We start from the raw sequence: 12,632 nt of genomic DNA on the forward strand, positions 1-12,632 counted from the left end.
GGAAAATTCAGGGCTATGTCGTGTAGATGATGGCCTAACAGGAGGCTTTAAAATTTTCTTTCTAGTGCCCTTCGTTTGGGAGAAAAATGCAATGGTACAAGACAGCTTTTCCTTGCCAATATCTCTCTTTTGCAAAGAGCTGCGCATTGGAAAATTCAGGGCTATGTCGTGTAGATGATGGCCTAACAGGAGGCTTTAAAATTTTCTTTCTAGTGACCTTCGTTTGGGAGAAAAATGCAAAGGTACAAGACAGCTTTTCCTTGCCAATATCTCTCTTTTGCAAAGAGCTGCGCATTGGAAAATTCAGGGCTATGTCGTGTAGATGATGGCCTAACAGGAGGCTTTAAAATTTTCTTTCTAGTGACCTTCGTTTGGGAGAAAAATGCAAAGGTACAAGACAGCTTTTCCTTGCCAATATCTCTCTTTTGCAAAGAGCTGCGCATTGGAAAATTCAGGGCTATGTCGTGTAGATGATGGCCTAACAGGAGGCTTTAAAATTTTCTTTCTAGTGCCCTTCGTTTGGGAGAAAAATGCAATGGTACAAGACAGCTTTTCCTTGCCAATATCTCTCTTTTGCAAAGAGCTGCGCATTGGAAAATTCAGGGCTATGTCGTGTAGATGATGGCCTAACAGGAGGCTTTAAAATTTTCTTTCTAGTGTCCTTCGTTTGGGAGAAAAATGCAAAGGTACAAGACAGCTTTTCCTTGCCAATATCTCTCTTTTGCAAAGAGCTACGCATTGGAAAATTCAGGGCTATGTCGTGTAGATGATGGCCTAACAGGAGGCTTTAAAATTTTCTTTCTAGTGACCTTCGTTTGGTAGAAAAATGCAAAGGTACAAGACAGCTTTTCCTTGCCAATATCTCTCTTTTGCAAAGAGCTGCGCATTGGAAAATTCAGGGCTATGTCGTGTAGATGATGGCCTAACAGGAGGCTTTAAAATATTCTTTCTAGTGTCCTTCGTTTGGGAGAAAAATGCAATGGTACAAGACAGCTTTTCCTTGCCAATATCTCTCTTTTGCAAAGAGCTGCGCATTGGAAAATTCAGGGCTATGTCGTGTAGATGATGGCCTAACAGGAGGCTTTAAAATTTTCTTTCTAGTGACCTTCGTTTGGGAGAAAAATGCAAAGGTACAAGACAGCTTTTCCTTGCCAATATCTCTCTTTTGCAAAGAGCTGCGCATTGGAAAATTCAGGGCTATGTCGTGTAGATGATGGCCTAACAGTAGGCTTTAAAATTTTCTTTCTAGTGTCCTTCGTTTGGGAGAAAAATGCAAAGGTACAAGACAGCTTTTCCTTGCCAATATCTCTCTTTTGCAAAGAGCTGCGCATTGGAAAATTCAGTGCTATGTCGTGTAGATGATGGCCTAACAGGAGGCTTTAAAATGTTCTTTCTAGTGTCCTTCGTTTGGGAGAAAAATGCAATGGTACAAGACAGCTTTTCCTTGCCAATATCTCTCTTTTGCAAAGAGCTGCGCATTGGAAAATTCAGGGCTATGTCGTGTAGATGATGGCCTAACAGGAGGCTTTAAAATTTTCTTTCTAGTGTCCTTCGTTTGGGAGAAAAATGCAATGGTACAAGACAGCTTTTCCTTGCCAATATCTCTCTTTTGCAAAGAGCCGCGCATTGGAAAATTCAGGGCTATGTCGTGTAGATGATGGCCTAAAAGGAGGCTTTAAAATTTTCTTTCTAGTGTCCTTCGTTTGGGAGAAAAATGCAATGGTACAAGACAGCTTTTCCTTGCCAATATCTCTCTTTTGCAAAGAGCTGCGCATTGGAAAATTCAGGGCTATGTCGTGTAGATGATGGCCTAACAGGAGGCTTTAAAATTTTCTTTCTAGTGTCCTTCGTTTGGGAGAAAAATGCAAAGGTACAAGACAGCTTTTCCTTGCCAATATCTCTCTTTTGCAAAGAGCTGCGCATTGGAAAATTCAGGGCTATGTCGTGTAGATGATGGCCTAACAGGAGGCTTTAAAATTTTCTTTCTAGTGTCCTTCGTTTGGGAGAAGAATGCAATGGTACAAGACAGCTTTTCCTTGCCAATATCTCTCTTTTGCAAAGAGCTGCGCATTGGAAAATTCAGGGCTATGTCGTGTAGATGATGGCCTAACAGGAGGCTTTAAAATTTTCTTTCTAGTGACCTTCGTTTGGGAGAAAAATGCAAAGGTACAAGACAGCTTTTCCTTGCCAATATCTCTCTTTTGCAAAGAGCTGCGCATTGGAAAATTCAGGGCTATGTCGTGTAGATGATGGCCTAACAGGAGGCTTTAAAATTTTCGTTCTAGTGCCCTTCGTTTGGGAGAAAAATGCAATGGTACAAGACAGCTTTTCCTTGCCAATATCTCTCTTTTGCAAAGAGCTGCGCATTGGAAAATTCAGGGCTATGTCGTGTAGATGATGGCCTAACAGGAGGCTTTAAAATTTTCTTTCTAGTGACCTTCGTTTGGGAGAAAAATGCAAAGGTACAAGACAGCTTTTCCTTGCCAATATCTCTCTTTTGCAAAGAGCTGCGCATTGGAAAATTCAGGGCTATGTCGTGTAGATGATGGCCTAACAGGAGGCTTTAAAATTTTCTTTCTAGTGCCCTTCGTTTGGGAGAAAAATGCAATGGTACAAGACAGCTTTTCCTTGCCAATATCTCTCTTTTGCAAAGAGCTGCGCATTGGAAAATTCAGGGCTATGTCGTGTAGATGAGGCTAGAGCTGGGGAGGGTCTCTGCTCGGGCACCCCCTGTCAAGTGAAGGAGATCCAACTGAGGCAACACAAGGGAACTCTCGAAAGAAGAACAAGGCTAGAGGAAGATCTGAAACAAAGAAATCTGACTTTTACCAGAGCTGACCAGAGGAAAACACAAACACAGTCCCCCACTACCACAAATAAAGCAGTCAAGTTTCCCACATTAAGGGAAATCACAGGGGTCAGCATACCCAGAATGCAATTAATGAACCTCACCCTGGGAGAATAATCTTCATGACCATGGTATCTCCTATGCAAAATAAGTATGATTTGGGATAGAGCTGGGGAGGGCCGCTGCTCAGGCATATCTCTGTCAAGTTAAGGAGATTCAACTGAGGCAGCACAAGGGAACTCTCATCTGGGGACAACAACTGCAGGGAGAACACATATTTTCAGATAAACATGGGAGGGCAGAAGGCTGCCTAATACTGAAGCACCCCCAAACAACAAACCAAATGCAACAACTAGTGCAAGCATTCCTGGGGGAAGGCCTGCCGCAGATGGATTTGCATATGGTGATGTAATCCAAGCAGTGGGTCAAAGTTGGCTTCAACCCTCGTCTGCATATGAAAACAGAAAAGGGGCGTGCAGGGCATGGTGGCCTTTTGCGGCGCTTGTCTGACCCCTAGTTTGCATTAAACACCTCCACCCTCCTTCGGTGTGGGGCTCATGTTGGCTATGCCCCAGCCCCTGAAGCATTCAAGCTGATTTCTTGCAGCAGCTGGGCACTGTAACAGCTCCAGAGCTGCTCTGTAAGGCAAGTAAAAGGGTGTGGGCCCTGCAGCACTACCTGTAGTTTGCATTGTGCATTGGAAGGCACAAAGTAAGCAGACGGGAGGAGAAGTCAGGATAGTGCACAAGGGTATAGAAGGGAGCGGCTGAAGAAAAGAGAAGTGGAAACAGACAGCAAACTAGGCTGGAGAGAGACCTGAGACAAAGAGATCTGAATTATACGAGAGCCGACCAGGGGAAACACAAATTATGCAGTCAAGTTTCCCACATTTGGGGAAATCGCAGGAGCAGCACACCCAGAGTACAATGGGTGAGCCTTGCCCTGGGAGAAGCACCTTCATGATCATAGTATCTCACCTGGCAGGTAAGTAGGAGTTGGGCTAGAGCTGGGGAGGGTCGCTGCTCGTGTACCCCCCTGTAAAGTGAAGGAGATCAAACTGAGGCAGCACAAGGGAACTCTCGAAAGAAGAATAAGGCTAAAGGAAAATCTGAGACAAAGAAATCTGACTTTTACCAGAGCTGACCAGAGGAAAGCACAAACACAGTCTCCCACTACCACAAATAATGCAGTCAAGTTTCCCACATTTGGGGAAATCACAGCGGTCAGCATACCCAAAATGCAATGAATGAACCTCACCCTGGGAGAAAAATCTTCATGACCATGGTATCTCCTATGCAAAATAAGTATGATTTGGAATAGGGCTGGGGAGGGCCGCTGCTCATGCACATCTCTGTCAAGTAAAGGAGATTCAACTGAGGCAGCACAAGGGAACTCTCATCTTGGGACAACAACTGCAGGGAGAACATATATTTTCAGATGAACATGGGAGGGCAGAAGGCTGCCTAATACTGAAGCACCCCCAAACAACAAACCAAATGCAACAACTAGTGCAAGCATTCCTGGGGGAAGGCCTGCCACAGATGGATTTGCATATGGTGATGTCATCCAAGCAGTGGGTCAAAGTTGGCTTCAACCCTCGTCTGCATATGAAAATAAAAAAGGGGTGTGCAGGGCATGGCGGCCTTTTGCGGTGCTTGGATGACCCCTAGTTCGCATTAAACACCTCCACCCTCCTTCGGTGTGGGGCTCATGTTGGCTATGCCCCAGCCCCTGAAGCATTCAAGCTGATTTCTTGCAGCAGCTGGGCACTGTAACAGCTCCAGAGCTGCTCTGTAAAGCAAGTAAAAGGGTGTGGGCCCTGCAGCACTACCTGTAGTTTGCATTGTGCGTTGGAAGGCACAAAGTAAGCAGACAGGAGGAGAAGTCAGGAGAGTCCACAAGGGTATAGAAGGGAGGGGCTCAAGAAAAAAGAAGTGGAAACAGACAGCAAACTAGGCTGGAGAGAGACCTGAGACAAAGAGATCTGAATTATATGAGAGCCGACCAGTGGAAACACAAATTATGCAGTCAAGTTTCCCACATTTGGGGAAATCGCAGGGGCAGCACACCCATAGTGCAATGGGTGAGCCTTGCCCTGGGAGTAGCACCTACATGATCATAGTATCTCACCTGGCAGGTAAGTAGGAGTTGGGCTAGAGCTGGGGAGGGTCGCTGCTCGGGCACCCCCCTGTCAAGTGAAGGAGATCCAACTGAGGCAGCACAAGGGAACTCTCGAAAGAAGAACAAGGCTAGAGGAAGATCTGAGACAAAGAAATCTGACTTTTACCAGAGCTGACCAGAGGAAAGCACAAACACAGTCCCCCACTACCACAAATAATGCAGTTGAGTTTCCCACATTTGGGGAAATCACAGGGGTCAGCATACCCAGAATGCAATGAATGAACCTAACCCTGGGAGAACAATCTTCATGACCATGGTATCTCCTATGCAAAATAAGTATGATTTGGGATAGGGCTGGGGAGGGCCGCTGCTCAGGCACATCTCTGTCAAGTAAAGGAGATTCAACTGAGGCAGCACAAGGGAACTCTCATCTGGGGACAACAACTGCAGGGATAACACATATTTTCAGATGAACATGGGAGGGCAGAAGGCTGCCTAATACTGAAGCACCCCCAAACAACAAACCAAATGCAACAACTAGTAAAAGCATTCCTGGGAGAAGGTCTGCAGAAGACGGATTTGCATACGGTGATGTCATCCAAGCAGTGGGCCAAAGTTGGCTGGAACCCTCATCTGCATATGAAAAGAGAAAAGGGTTATGCAGGGCATGGCGGCCTTTTGCGGTGCTTGGATGACCCCTAGTTCGCATTAAACACCTCCATTCTCCTTCGGTGTGGGGCTCATGTTGGCTATGCCCCAGCCCCTGAAGTATTCAAGCTGATTTCTTGCAGCAGCTGGGCACTGTAACAGCTCCAGAGCTGCTCTGTAAGGCAAGTAAAAGGGTGTGGGCCCTGCAGCACTACCTGTAGTTCGCATTGTGCGTTGGAAGGCACAAAGTAAGCAGACAGGAGAAGTCAGGAGAGTGCACAAGGGCATAGAAGGCAGGGGCTCAAGAAAAGAGAAGTGGAAACAGACAGCAAACTAGGCTGGAGAGAGACCTGAGACAAAGAGATCTGAATTATACGAGTAGCCGACTAGAGGAAACACAAATTATGCAGTCAAGTGTCCCACATTTGGGGAAATCGTAGGAGCAGCACACCCAGAGTGCAATGGGTGAGCCTTGCCCTGGGAGAAGCACCTTCCTGATCATAGTATCTCACCTGGCAGGTAAGTAGGAGTTGGGCTAGAGCTGGGGAGGGTCGCTGCTCGGGCACCCCCCTGTCAAGTGAAGGAGATCCAACTGAGGCAGCACAAGGAAACTCTCGAAAAAAGAACAAGGCTAGAGGAAGATCTGAGACAAAGAAATCTGTATTTTACCAGAGCTGACCAGAGGAAAGCACAAACACAGTCCCCCACTACCACAAATAATGCAGTCGAGTTTCCCACATTTGGGGAAATCACAGGGGTCAGCATACCCAGAATGCAATGAATGAACCTCACCCTGAGAGAACAATCTTCATGACCATGGTATCTCCTATGCAAAATAAGTATGATTTGGGATAGGGCTGGGGAGGGCCGCTGCTCAGGCACATCTCTGTCAAGTAAAGGAGATTCAACTGAGGCAGCACAAGGGAACTCTCATCTGGGGACAACAACTGCAGGGAGAACACATATTTTCAGATGAACATGGGAGGGCAGAAGGCTGCCTAATACTGAAGCACCCCCAAACAACAAACCAAATGTAACAACTAGTAAAAGCATTCCTGGGAGAAGGTCTGCAGAAGACGGATTTGCATACGGTGATGTCATCCAAGCAGTGGGCCAAAGTTGGCTGGAACCCTCATCTGCATATGAAAAGAGAAAAGGGTTATGCAGGGCATGGCGGCCTTTTGCGGTGCTTGGATGACCCCTAGTTCGCATTAAATACCTCCACCCTCCTTCGGTGTGGGGCTCATGTTGGCTATGCCCCAGCCCCTGAAGCATTCAAGCTGATTTCTTGCAGCAGCTGGGCACTGTAACAGCTCCAGAGCTGCTCTGTACGGCAAGTAAAAGGGTGTGGGCCCTGCAGCACTACCTGTAGTTCGCATTGTGCGTTGGAAGGCACAAAGTAAGCAGACGGGAGAAGTCAGGATAGTGCGCAAGGGCATAGAAGGGAGCGGCTCAAGAAAACAGAAGTGGAAACAGACAGCAAACTAGGCTGGAGAGAGACCTGAGACAAAGAGATCTGAATTATACGAGAGCCGACCAGGGGAAACACAAATTATGCAGTCAAGTTTCCCACATTTGGGGAAATCGCAGGAGCAGCACACCCAGAGTGCAATGGGTGAGCCTTGCCCTGGGAGAAGCACCTACGTGATCATAGTATCTCACCTGGCAGGTAAGTAGGAGTTGGGCTAGAGCTGGGGAGGGTCGCTGCTCGGGTACCCCCCCTGTCAAGTGAAGGAGATCCAACTGAGGCAGCACAAGGGAATTCTCGAAAGAAGAACAAGGCTAGAGGAAGATCTGAGACAAAGAAATCTGACTTTTACCAGAGCTGACCAGAGGAAAACACAAACACAGTCCCCCACTACCACAAATAATGCTGTCGAGTTTCCCACATTTGGGGAAATCACAGGGGTCAGCATACCCAGAATGCAATGAATGAACCTCACACTGGGAGAATAATCTTCATGACCATGGTCTCTCCTATGCAAAATAAGTATGATTTGGGATAGGGCTGGGGAGGGCCGCTGCTCAGGCACATCTCTGTCAAGTAAAGGAGATTCAACTGAGGCAGCATAAGGGAACTCTCATCTGGGGACAACAACTGCAGGGAGAACACATATTTTCAGATGAACATGGGAGGGCAGAAGGCTGCCTAATACTGAAGCACCCCCAAACAACAAACCAAATGCAACAACTAGTGCAAGCATTCCTGGGGGAAGGCCTGCAGCAGATGGATTTGCATATGGTGATGTCATCCAAAGCAGTGGGTCAAAGTTGGCTTCAACCCTCGTCTGCATATGAAAAGAGAAAAGGGGCGTGCAGGGCATGGCGGCCTTTTGCGGCGCTTGGATGACCCCTAGTTCGCATTAAACACCTCCACCCTCCTTCGGTGTGGGGCTCATGTTGGCTATGCCCCAGCCCCTGAAGCATTCAAGCTGATTTCTTGCAGTAGCTGGGCACTGTAACTGCTCCAGAGCTGCTCTGTACGGCAAGTAAAAGGGTGTGGGCCCTGCAGCACTACCTGTAGTTTGCATTGTGCATTGGAAGGCACAAAGTAAGCAGACGGGAGAAGTAAGGATAGTGCGCAAGGCCATAGAATGGAGCGGCTTAAGAAAAGAGAAGTGGAAACAGACAGCAAACTAGGCTGGAGAGAGACCTGAGACAAAGAGATCTGAATTATACGAGAGCCGACCAGGGGAAACACAAATTATGCAGTCAAGTTTCCCACATTAGGGGAAATCGCAGGGGCAGCACATCCAGAGTGCAATGGGTGAGCCTTGCCCTGGGAGAAGCACCTTCATGATTATAGTATCTCACCTGGCAGGTAAGTAGAAGTTGGGCTAGAGCTGGGGAGAGTCGCTGCACGGGCACCCCCCTGTCAAGTGAAGGAGATCCAACTGAGGCAGCACAAGGGAACTCTCGAAAGAAGAACAAGGCTAGAGGAAGATCTGAAACAAAGAAATCTGACTTTTACCAGAGCTGACCAGAGGAAAGCACAAACACAGTCCCCCACTACCACAAATAATGCAGTTGAGTTTCCCACATTTGGGGAAATCACAGGGGTCAGCATACCCAGAATGCAATGAATGAACCTCACCCTGGGAGAACAATCTTCAAGACCATGGTCTCTCCTATGCAAAATAAGTATGATTTGGGATAGGGCTGGGGAGGGCCGCTGCTCAGGCACATCTCTGTCAAGTAAAGGAGATTCAACTGAGGCAGCACAAGGGAACTCTCATCTGGGGACAACAACTGCAGGGAGAACACATATTTTCAGATGAACATGGGAGGGCAGAAGGCTGCCTAATACTGAAGCACCCCCAAACAACAAACCAAATGCAACAACTAGTGCAAGCATTCCTGGGGGAAGGCCTGCAGCAGATGGATTTGCATATGGTGATGCCATCCAAGCAGTGGGTCAAAGTTGGCTTCAACCCTCGTCTGCATATGAAAAGAGAAAAGGGGCGTGCAGGGCATGGCGGCCTTTTGCGGCGCTTGGATGACCCCTAGTTCGCATTACACACCTCCACCCTCCTTCGGTGTGGGGCTCATGTTGGCTATGCCCCAGCCCCTGAAGCATTCAAGCTGATTTCTTGCAGCAGCTGGGCACTGTAACTGCTCCAGAGCTGCTCTGTAAGGCAAGTAAAAGGGTGTGGGCCCTGCAGCACTACCTGTAGTTTGCATTGTGCGTTGGAAGGCACGAAGTAAGCAGACGGGAGAAGTCAGGATAGTGCGCAAGGGCATAGAAGGGAGCGGCTCAAGAAAAGAGAAGTGGAAACAGACAGCAAACTAGGCTGGAGAGAGACCTGAGACAAAGAGATCTGAATTATACGAGAGATGACCAAGGGAAACACAAATTATGCAGTCAAGTTTCCCACATTTGGGGAAATCGCAGGGGCAGCACAACCAGAGTGCAATGGGTGAGCCTTGCCCTGGGAGAAGCACCTTCATGATCATAGTATCTCACCTGGCAGGTAAGTAGGAGTTGGGCTAGAGCTGGGGAGGGTCGCTGCTCGGGCACCCCCCTCTCAAGTGAAAGAGATCCAACTGAGGCAGCACAAGGGAACTCTCGAAAGAAGAACAAGGCTAGAGGAAGATCTGATATAAAGAAATCTGATTTTTACCAGAGCTGACCAGAGGAAAGCACAAACACAGTCCCCCACTACCACAAATAATGCAGTCGAGTTTCCCACATTTGGGGAAATCACAGGGGTCAGCATACCCAAAATGCAATGAATGAACCTCACCCTCGGAGAACAATCTTCATGACCATGGTATCTCCTATGCAAAATAAGTATGATTTGGGATAGGGCTGGGGAGGGCCGCTGCTCAGGCACATCTCTGTCAAGTAAAGGAGATTCAACTGAGGCAGCACAAGGGAACTCCCATCTGGGGACAACAACTGCAGGGAGAACACATATTTTCAGATGAACATGGGAGGGCAGAAGGCTGCCTAATACTGAAGCACCCGCAAACAACAAACCAAATGCAACAACTAGTACAAGCATTCCTGGGGGAAGTTCTGCAGAAGACGGATTTGCATACGGTGATGTCATCCAAGCAGTGGGCCAAAGTTGGCTGGAACCCTCATCTGCATATGAAAAGAGAAAAGGGGTATGCAGGGCATGGCGGCCTTTTGCGGCGCTTGGATGACCCTTAGTTCGCATTAAACACCCCCACCCTCCTTCGGTGTGGGGCTCATGTTTGCTATGCCCCAGCCCCTGAAGCATTCAAGCTGATTTCTTGCAGCAGCTGGGCACTGTAACAGCTCCAGAGCTGCTCTGTACGGCAAGTAAAAGGGTGTGGGCCCTGCAGCACTACCTGTAGTTTGCATTGTGCATTGGAAGGCACTTAAGAAAAGAGAAGTGGAAACAGACAGCAAACTAGGCTGGAGAGAGACCTGAGACAAAGAGATCTGAATTATACGAGAGCCGACCAGGGGAAACACAAATTATGCAGTCAAGTTTCCCACATTTGGGGAAATCGCAGGAGCAGCACACCCAGAGTGCAATGGGTGAGCCTTGCCCTGGGAGAAGCACCTACGTGATCATAGTATCTCACCTGGCAGGTAAGTAGGAGTTGGGCTAGAGCTGGGGAGGGTCGCTGCTCGGGTACCCCCCTGTCAAGTGAAGGAGATCCAACTGAGGCAGCACAAGGGAATTCTCAAAAGAAGAACAAGGCTAGAGGAAGATCTGAGACAAAGAAATCTGACTTTTACCAGAGCTGACCAGAGGAAAACACAAACACAGTCCCCCACTACCACAAATAATGCTGTCGAGTTTCCCACATTTGGGGAAATCACAGGGGTCAGCATACCCAGAATGCAATGAATGAACCTCACACTGGGAGAATAATCTTCATGACCATGGTCTCTCCTATGCAAAATAAGTATGATTTGGGATAGGGCTGGGGAGGGCCGCTGCTCAGGCACATCTCTTTCAAGTAAAGGAGATTCAACTGAGGCAGCATAAGGGAACTCTCATCTGGGGACAACAACTGCAGGGAGAACACATATTTTCAGATGAACATGGGAGGGCAGAAGGCTGCCTAATACTGAAGCACCCCCAAACAACAAACCAAATGCAACAACTAGTGCAAGCATTCCTGGGGGAAGGCCTGCAGCAGATGGATTTGCATATGGTGATGTCATCCAAAGCAGTGGGTCAAAGTTGGCTTCAACCCTCGTCTGCATATGAAAAGAGAAAAGGGGCGTGCAGGGCTTGGCGGCCTTTTGCGGCGCTTGGATGACCCCTAGTTCGCATTAAACACCTCCACCCTCCTTCGGTGTGGGGCTCATGTTGGCTATGCCCCAGCCCCTGAAGCATTCAAGCTGATTTCTTGCAGTAGCTGGGCACTGTAACTGCTCCAGAGCTGCTCTGTACGGCAAGTAAAAGGGTGTGGGCCCTGCAGCACTACCTGTAGTTTGCATTGTGCATTGGAAGGCACAAAGTAAGCAGACGGGAGAAGTAAGGATAGTGCGCAAGGCCATAGAATGGAGCGGCTTAAGAAAAGAGAAGTGGAAACAGACAGCAAACTAGGCTGGAGAGAGACCTGAGACAAAGAGATCTGAATTATACGAGAGCCGACCAGGGGAAACACAAATTATGCAGTCAAGTTTCCCACATTTGGGGAAATCGCAGGGGCAGCACATCCAGAGTGCAATGGGTGAGCCTTGCCCTGGGAGAAGCACCTTCATGATTATAGTATCTCACCTGGCAGGTAAGTAGAAGTTGGGCTAGAGCTGGGGAGAGTCGCTGCACGGGCACCCCCCTGTCAAGTGAAGGAGATCCAACTGAGGCAGCACAAGGGAACTCTCGAAAGAAGAACAAGGCTAGAGGAAGATCTGAAACAAAGAAATCTGACTTTTACCAGAGCTGACCAGAGGAAAGCACAAACACAGTCCCCCACTACCACAAATAATGCAGTTGAGTTTCCCACATTTGGGGAAATCACAGGGGTCAGCATACCCAGAATGCAATGAATGAACCTCACCCTGGGAGAACAATCTTCAAGACCATGGTCTCTCCTATGCAAAATAAGTATGATTTGGGATAGGGCTGGGGAGGGCCACTGCTCAGGCACATCTCTTTCAAGTAAAGGAGATTCAACTGAGGCAGCACAAGGGAACTCTCATCTGGGGACAACAACTGCAGGGAGAACACATATTTTCAGATGAACATGGGAGGGCAGAAGGCTGCCTAATACTGAAGCACCCCCAAACAACAAACCAAATGCAACAACTAGTGCAAGCATTCCTGGGGGAAGGCCTGCAGCAGATGGATTTGCATATGGTGATGCCATCCAAGCAGTGGGTCAAAGTTGGCTTCAACCCTCGTCTGCATATGAAAAGAGAAAAGGGGCGTGCAGGGCATGGCGGCCTTTTGCGGCGCTTGGATGACCCCTAGTTCGCATTACACACCTCCACCCTCCTTCGGTGTGGGGCTCATGTTGGCTATGCCCCAGCCCCTGAAGCATTCAAGCTGATTTCTTGCAGCAGCTGGGCACTGTAACTGCTCCA

At 48.2% G+C, this 12,632-nt stretch overlaps 16 non-coding genes and 1 pseudogene across 16 annotated transcripts; all 17 read right to left on the reverse strand.

Moving 5' to 3' along the window:
* Positions 1–2,839: 2,839 nt before the first annotated feature.
* Positions 2,840–3,003, reverse strand: LOC134992359 (U1 spliceosomal RNA). The gene has a single exon (XR_010196531.1). It is a non-coding gene; the product is annotated as a U1 spliceosomal RNA (small nuclear RNA).
* Positions 3,004–3,677: 674 nt separating this feature from the next.
* On the reverse strand, positions 3,678–3,840 carry LOC134992466 (U1 spliceosomal RNA). The gene has a single exon (XR_010196628.1). It is a non-coding gene; the product is annotated as a U1 spliceosomal RNA (small nuclear RNA).
* A 152-nt stretch (positions 3,841–3,992) lies between these two features.
* Positions 3,993–4,156, reverse strand: LOC134992331 (U1 spliceosomal RNA). Its single transcript, XR_010196510.1, has one exon. It is a non-coding gene; the product is annotated as a U1 spliceosomal RNA (small nuclear RNA).
* Positions 4,157–4,857: 701 nt separating this feature from the next.
* Positions 4,858–4,993, reverse strand: LOC134991893 (U1 spliceosomal RNA; annotated as a pseudogene).
* A 152-nt stretch (positions 4,994–5,145) lies between these two features.
* On the reverse strand, positions 5,146–5,309 carry LOC134992578 (U1 spliceosomal RNA). Its single transcript, XR_010196722.1, has one exon. It is a non-coding gene; the product is annotated as a U1 spliceosomal RNA (small nuclear RNA).
* A 671-nt stretch (positions 5,310–5,980) lies between these two features.
* Positions 5,981–6,144, reverse strand: LOC134992565 (U1 spliceosomal RNA). Its single transcript, XR_010196710.1, has one exon. It is a non-coding gene; the product is annotated as a U1 spliceosomal RNA (small nuclear RNA).
* A 152-nt stretch (positions 6,145–6,296) lies between these two features.
* LOC134992141 (U1 spliceosomal RNA) lies at positions 6,297–6,460 on the reverse strand. Its single transcript, XR_010196330.1, has one exon. It is a non-coding gene; the product is annotated as a U1 spliceosomal RNA (small nuclear RNA).
* A 671-nt stretch (positions 6,461–7,131) lies between these two features.
* On the reverse strand, positions 7,132–7,294 carry LOC134992507 (U1 spliceosomal RNA). The gene has a single exon (XR_010196666.1). It is a non-coding gene; the product is annotated as a U1 spliceosomal RNA (small nuclear RNA).
* Positions 7,295–7,447: 153 nt separating this feature from the next.
* Positions 7,448–7,611, reverse strand: LOC134992325 (U1 spliceosomal RNA). Its single transcript, XR_010196504.1, has one exon. It is a non-coding gene; the product is annotated as a U1 spliceosomal RNA (small nuclear RNA).
* A 672-nt stretch (positions 7,612–8,283) lies between these two features.
* LOC134992594 (U1 spliceosomal RNA) lies at positions 8,284–8,446 on the reverse strand. The gene has a single exon (XR_010196736.1). It is a non-coding gene; the product is annotated as a U1 spliceosomal RNA (small nuclear RNA).
* Positions 8,447–8,598: 152 nt separating this feature from the next.
* Positions 8,599–8,762, reverse strand: LOC134992094 (U1 spliceosomal RNA). The gene has a single exon (XR_010196287.1). It is a non-coding gene; the product is annotated as a U1 spliceosomal RNA (small nuclear RNA).
* Positions 8,763–9,433: 671 nt separating this feature from the next.
* Positions 9,434–9,596, reverse strand: LOC134992546 (U1 spliceosomal RNA). The gene has a single exon (XR_010196697.1). It is a non-coding gene; the product is annotated as a U1 spliceosomal RNA (small nuclear RNA).
* A 152-nt stretch (positions 9,597–9,748) lies between these two features.
* LOC134992091 (U1 spliceosomal RNA) lies at positions 9,749–9,912 on the reverse strand. Its single transcript, XR_010196284.1, has one exon. It is a non-coding gene; the product is annotated as a U1 spliceosomal RNA (small nuclear RNA).
* A 615-nt stretch (positions 9,913–10,527) lies between these two features.
* LOC134992509 (U1 spliceosomal RNA) lies at positions 10,528–10,690 on the reverse strand. The gene has a single exon (XR_010196668.1). It is a non-coding gene; the product is annotated as a U1 spliceosomal RNA (small nuclear RNA).
* A 152-nt stretch (positions 10,691–10,842) lies between these two features.
* On the reverse strand, positions 10,843–11,006 carry LOC134992326 (U1 spliceosomal RNA). Its single transcript, XR_010196505.1, has one exon. It is a non-coding gene; the product is annotated as a U1 spliceosomal RNA (small nuclear RNA).
* Positions 11,007–11,678: 672 nt separating this feature from the next.
* Positions 11,679–11,841, reverse strand: LOC134992579 (U1 spliceosomal RNA). The gene has a single exon (XR_010196723.1). It is a non-coding gene; the product is annotated as a U1 spliceosomal RNA (small nuclear RNA).
* A 152-nt stretch (positions 11,842–11,993) lies between these two features.
* LOC134992095 (U1 spliceosomal RNA) lies at positions 11,994–12,157 on the reverse strand. The gene has a single exon (XR_010196288.1). It is a non-coding gene; the product is annotated as a U1 spliceosomal RNA (small nuclear RNA).
* Between the last annotated feature and the right edge of the window lie 475 nt (positions 12,158–12,632).

The sequence above is a fragment of the Pseudophryne corroboree genome, unplaced genomic scaffold, assembly GCF_028390025.1.
Source record: "Pseudophryne corroboree isolate aPseCor3 unplaced genomic scaffold, aPseCor3.hap2 scaffold_121, whole genome shotgun sequence".
NCBI lineage: Eukaryota > Metazoa > Chordata > Amphibia > Anura > Myobatrachidae > Pseudophryne > Pseudophryne corroboree.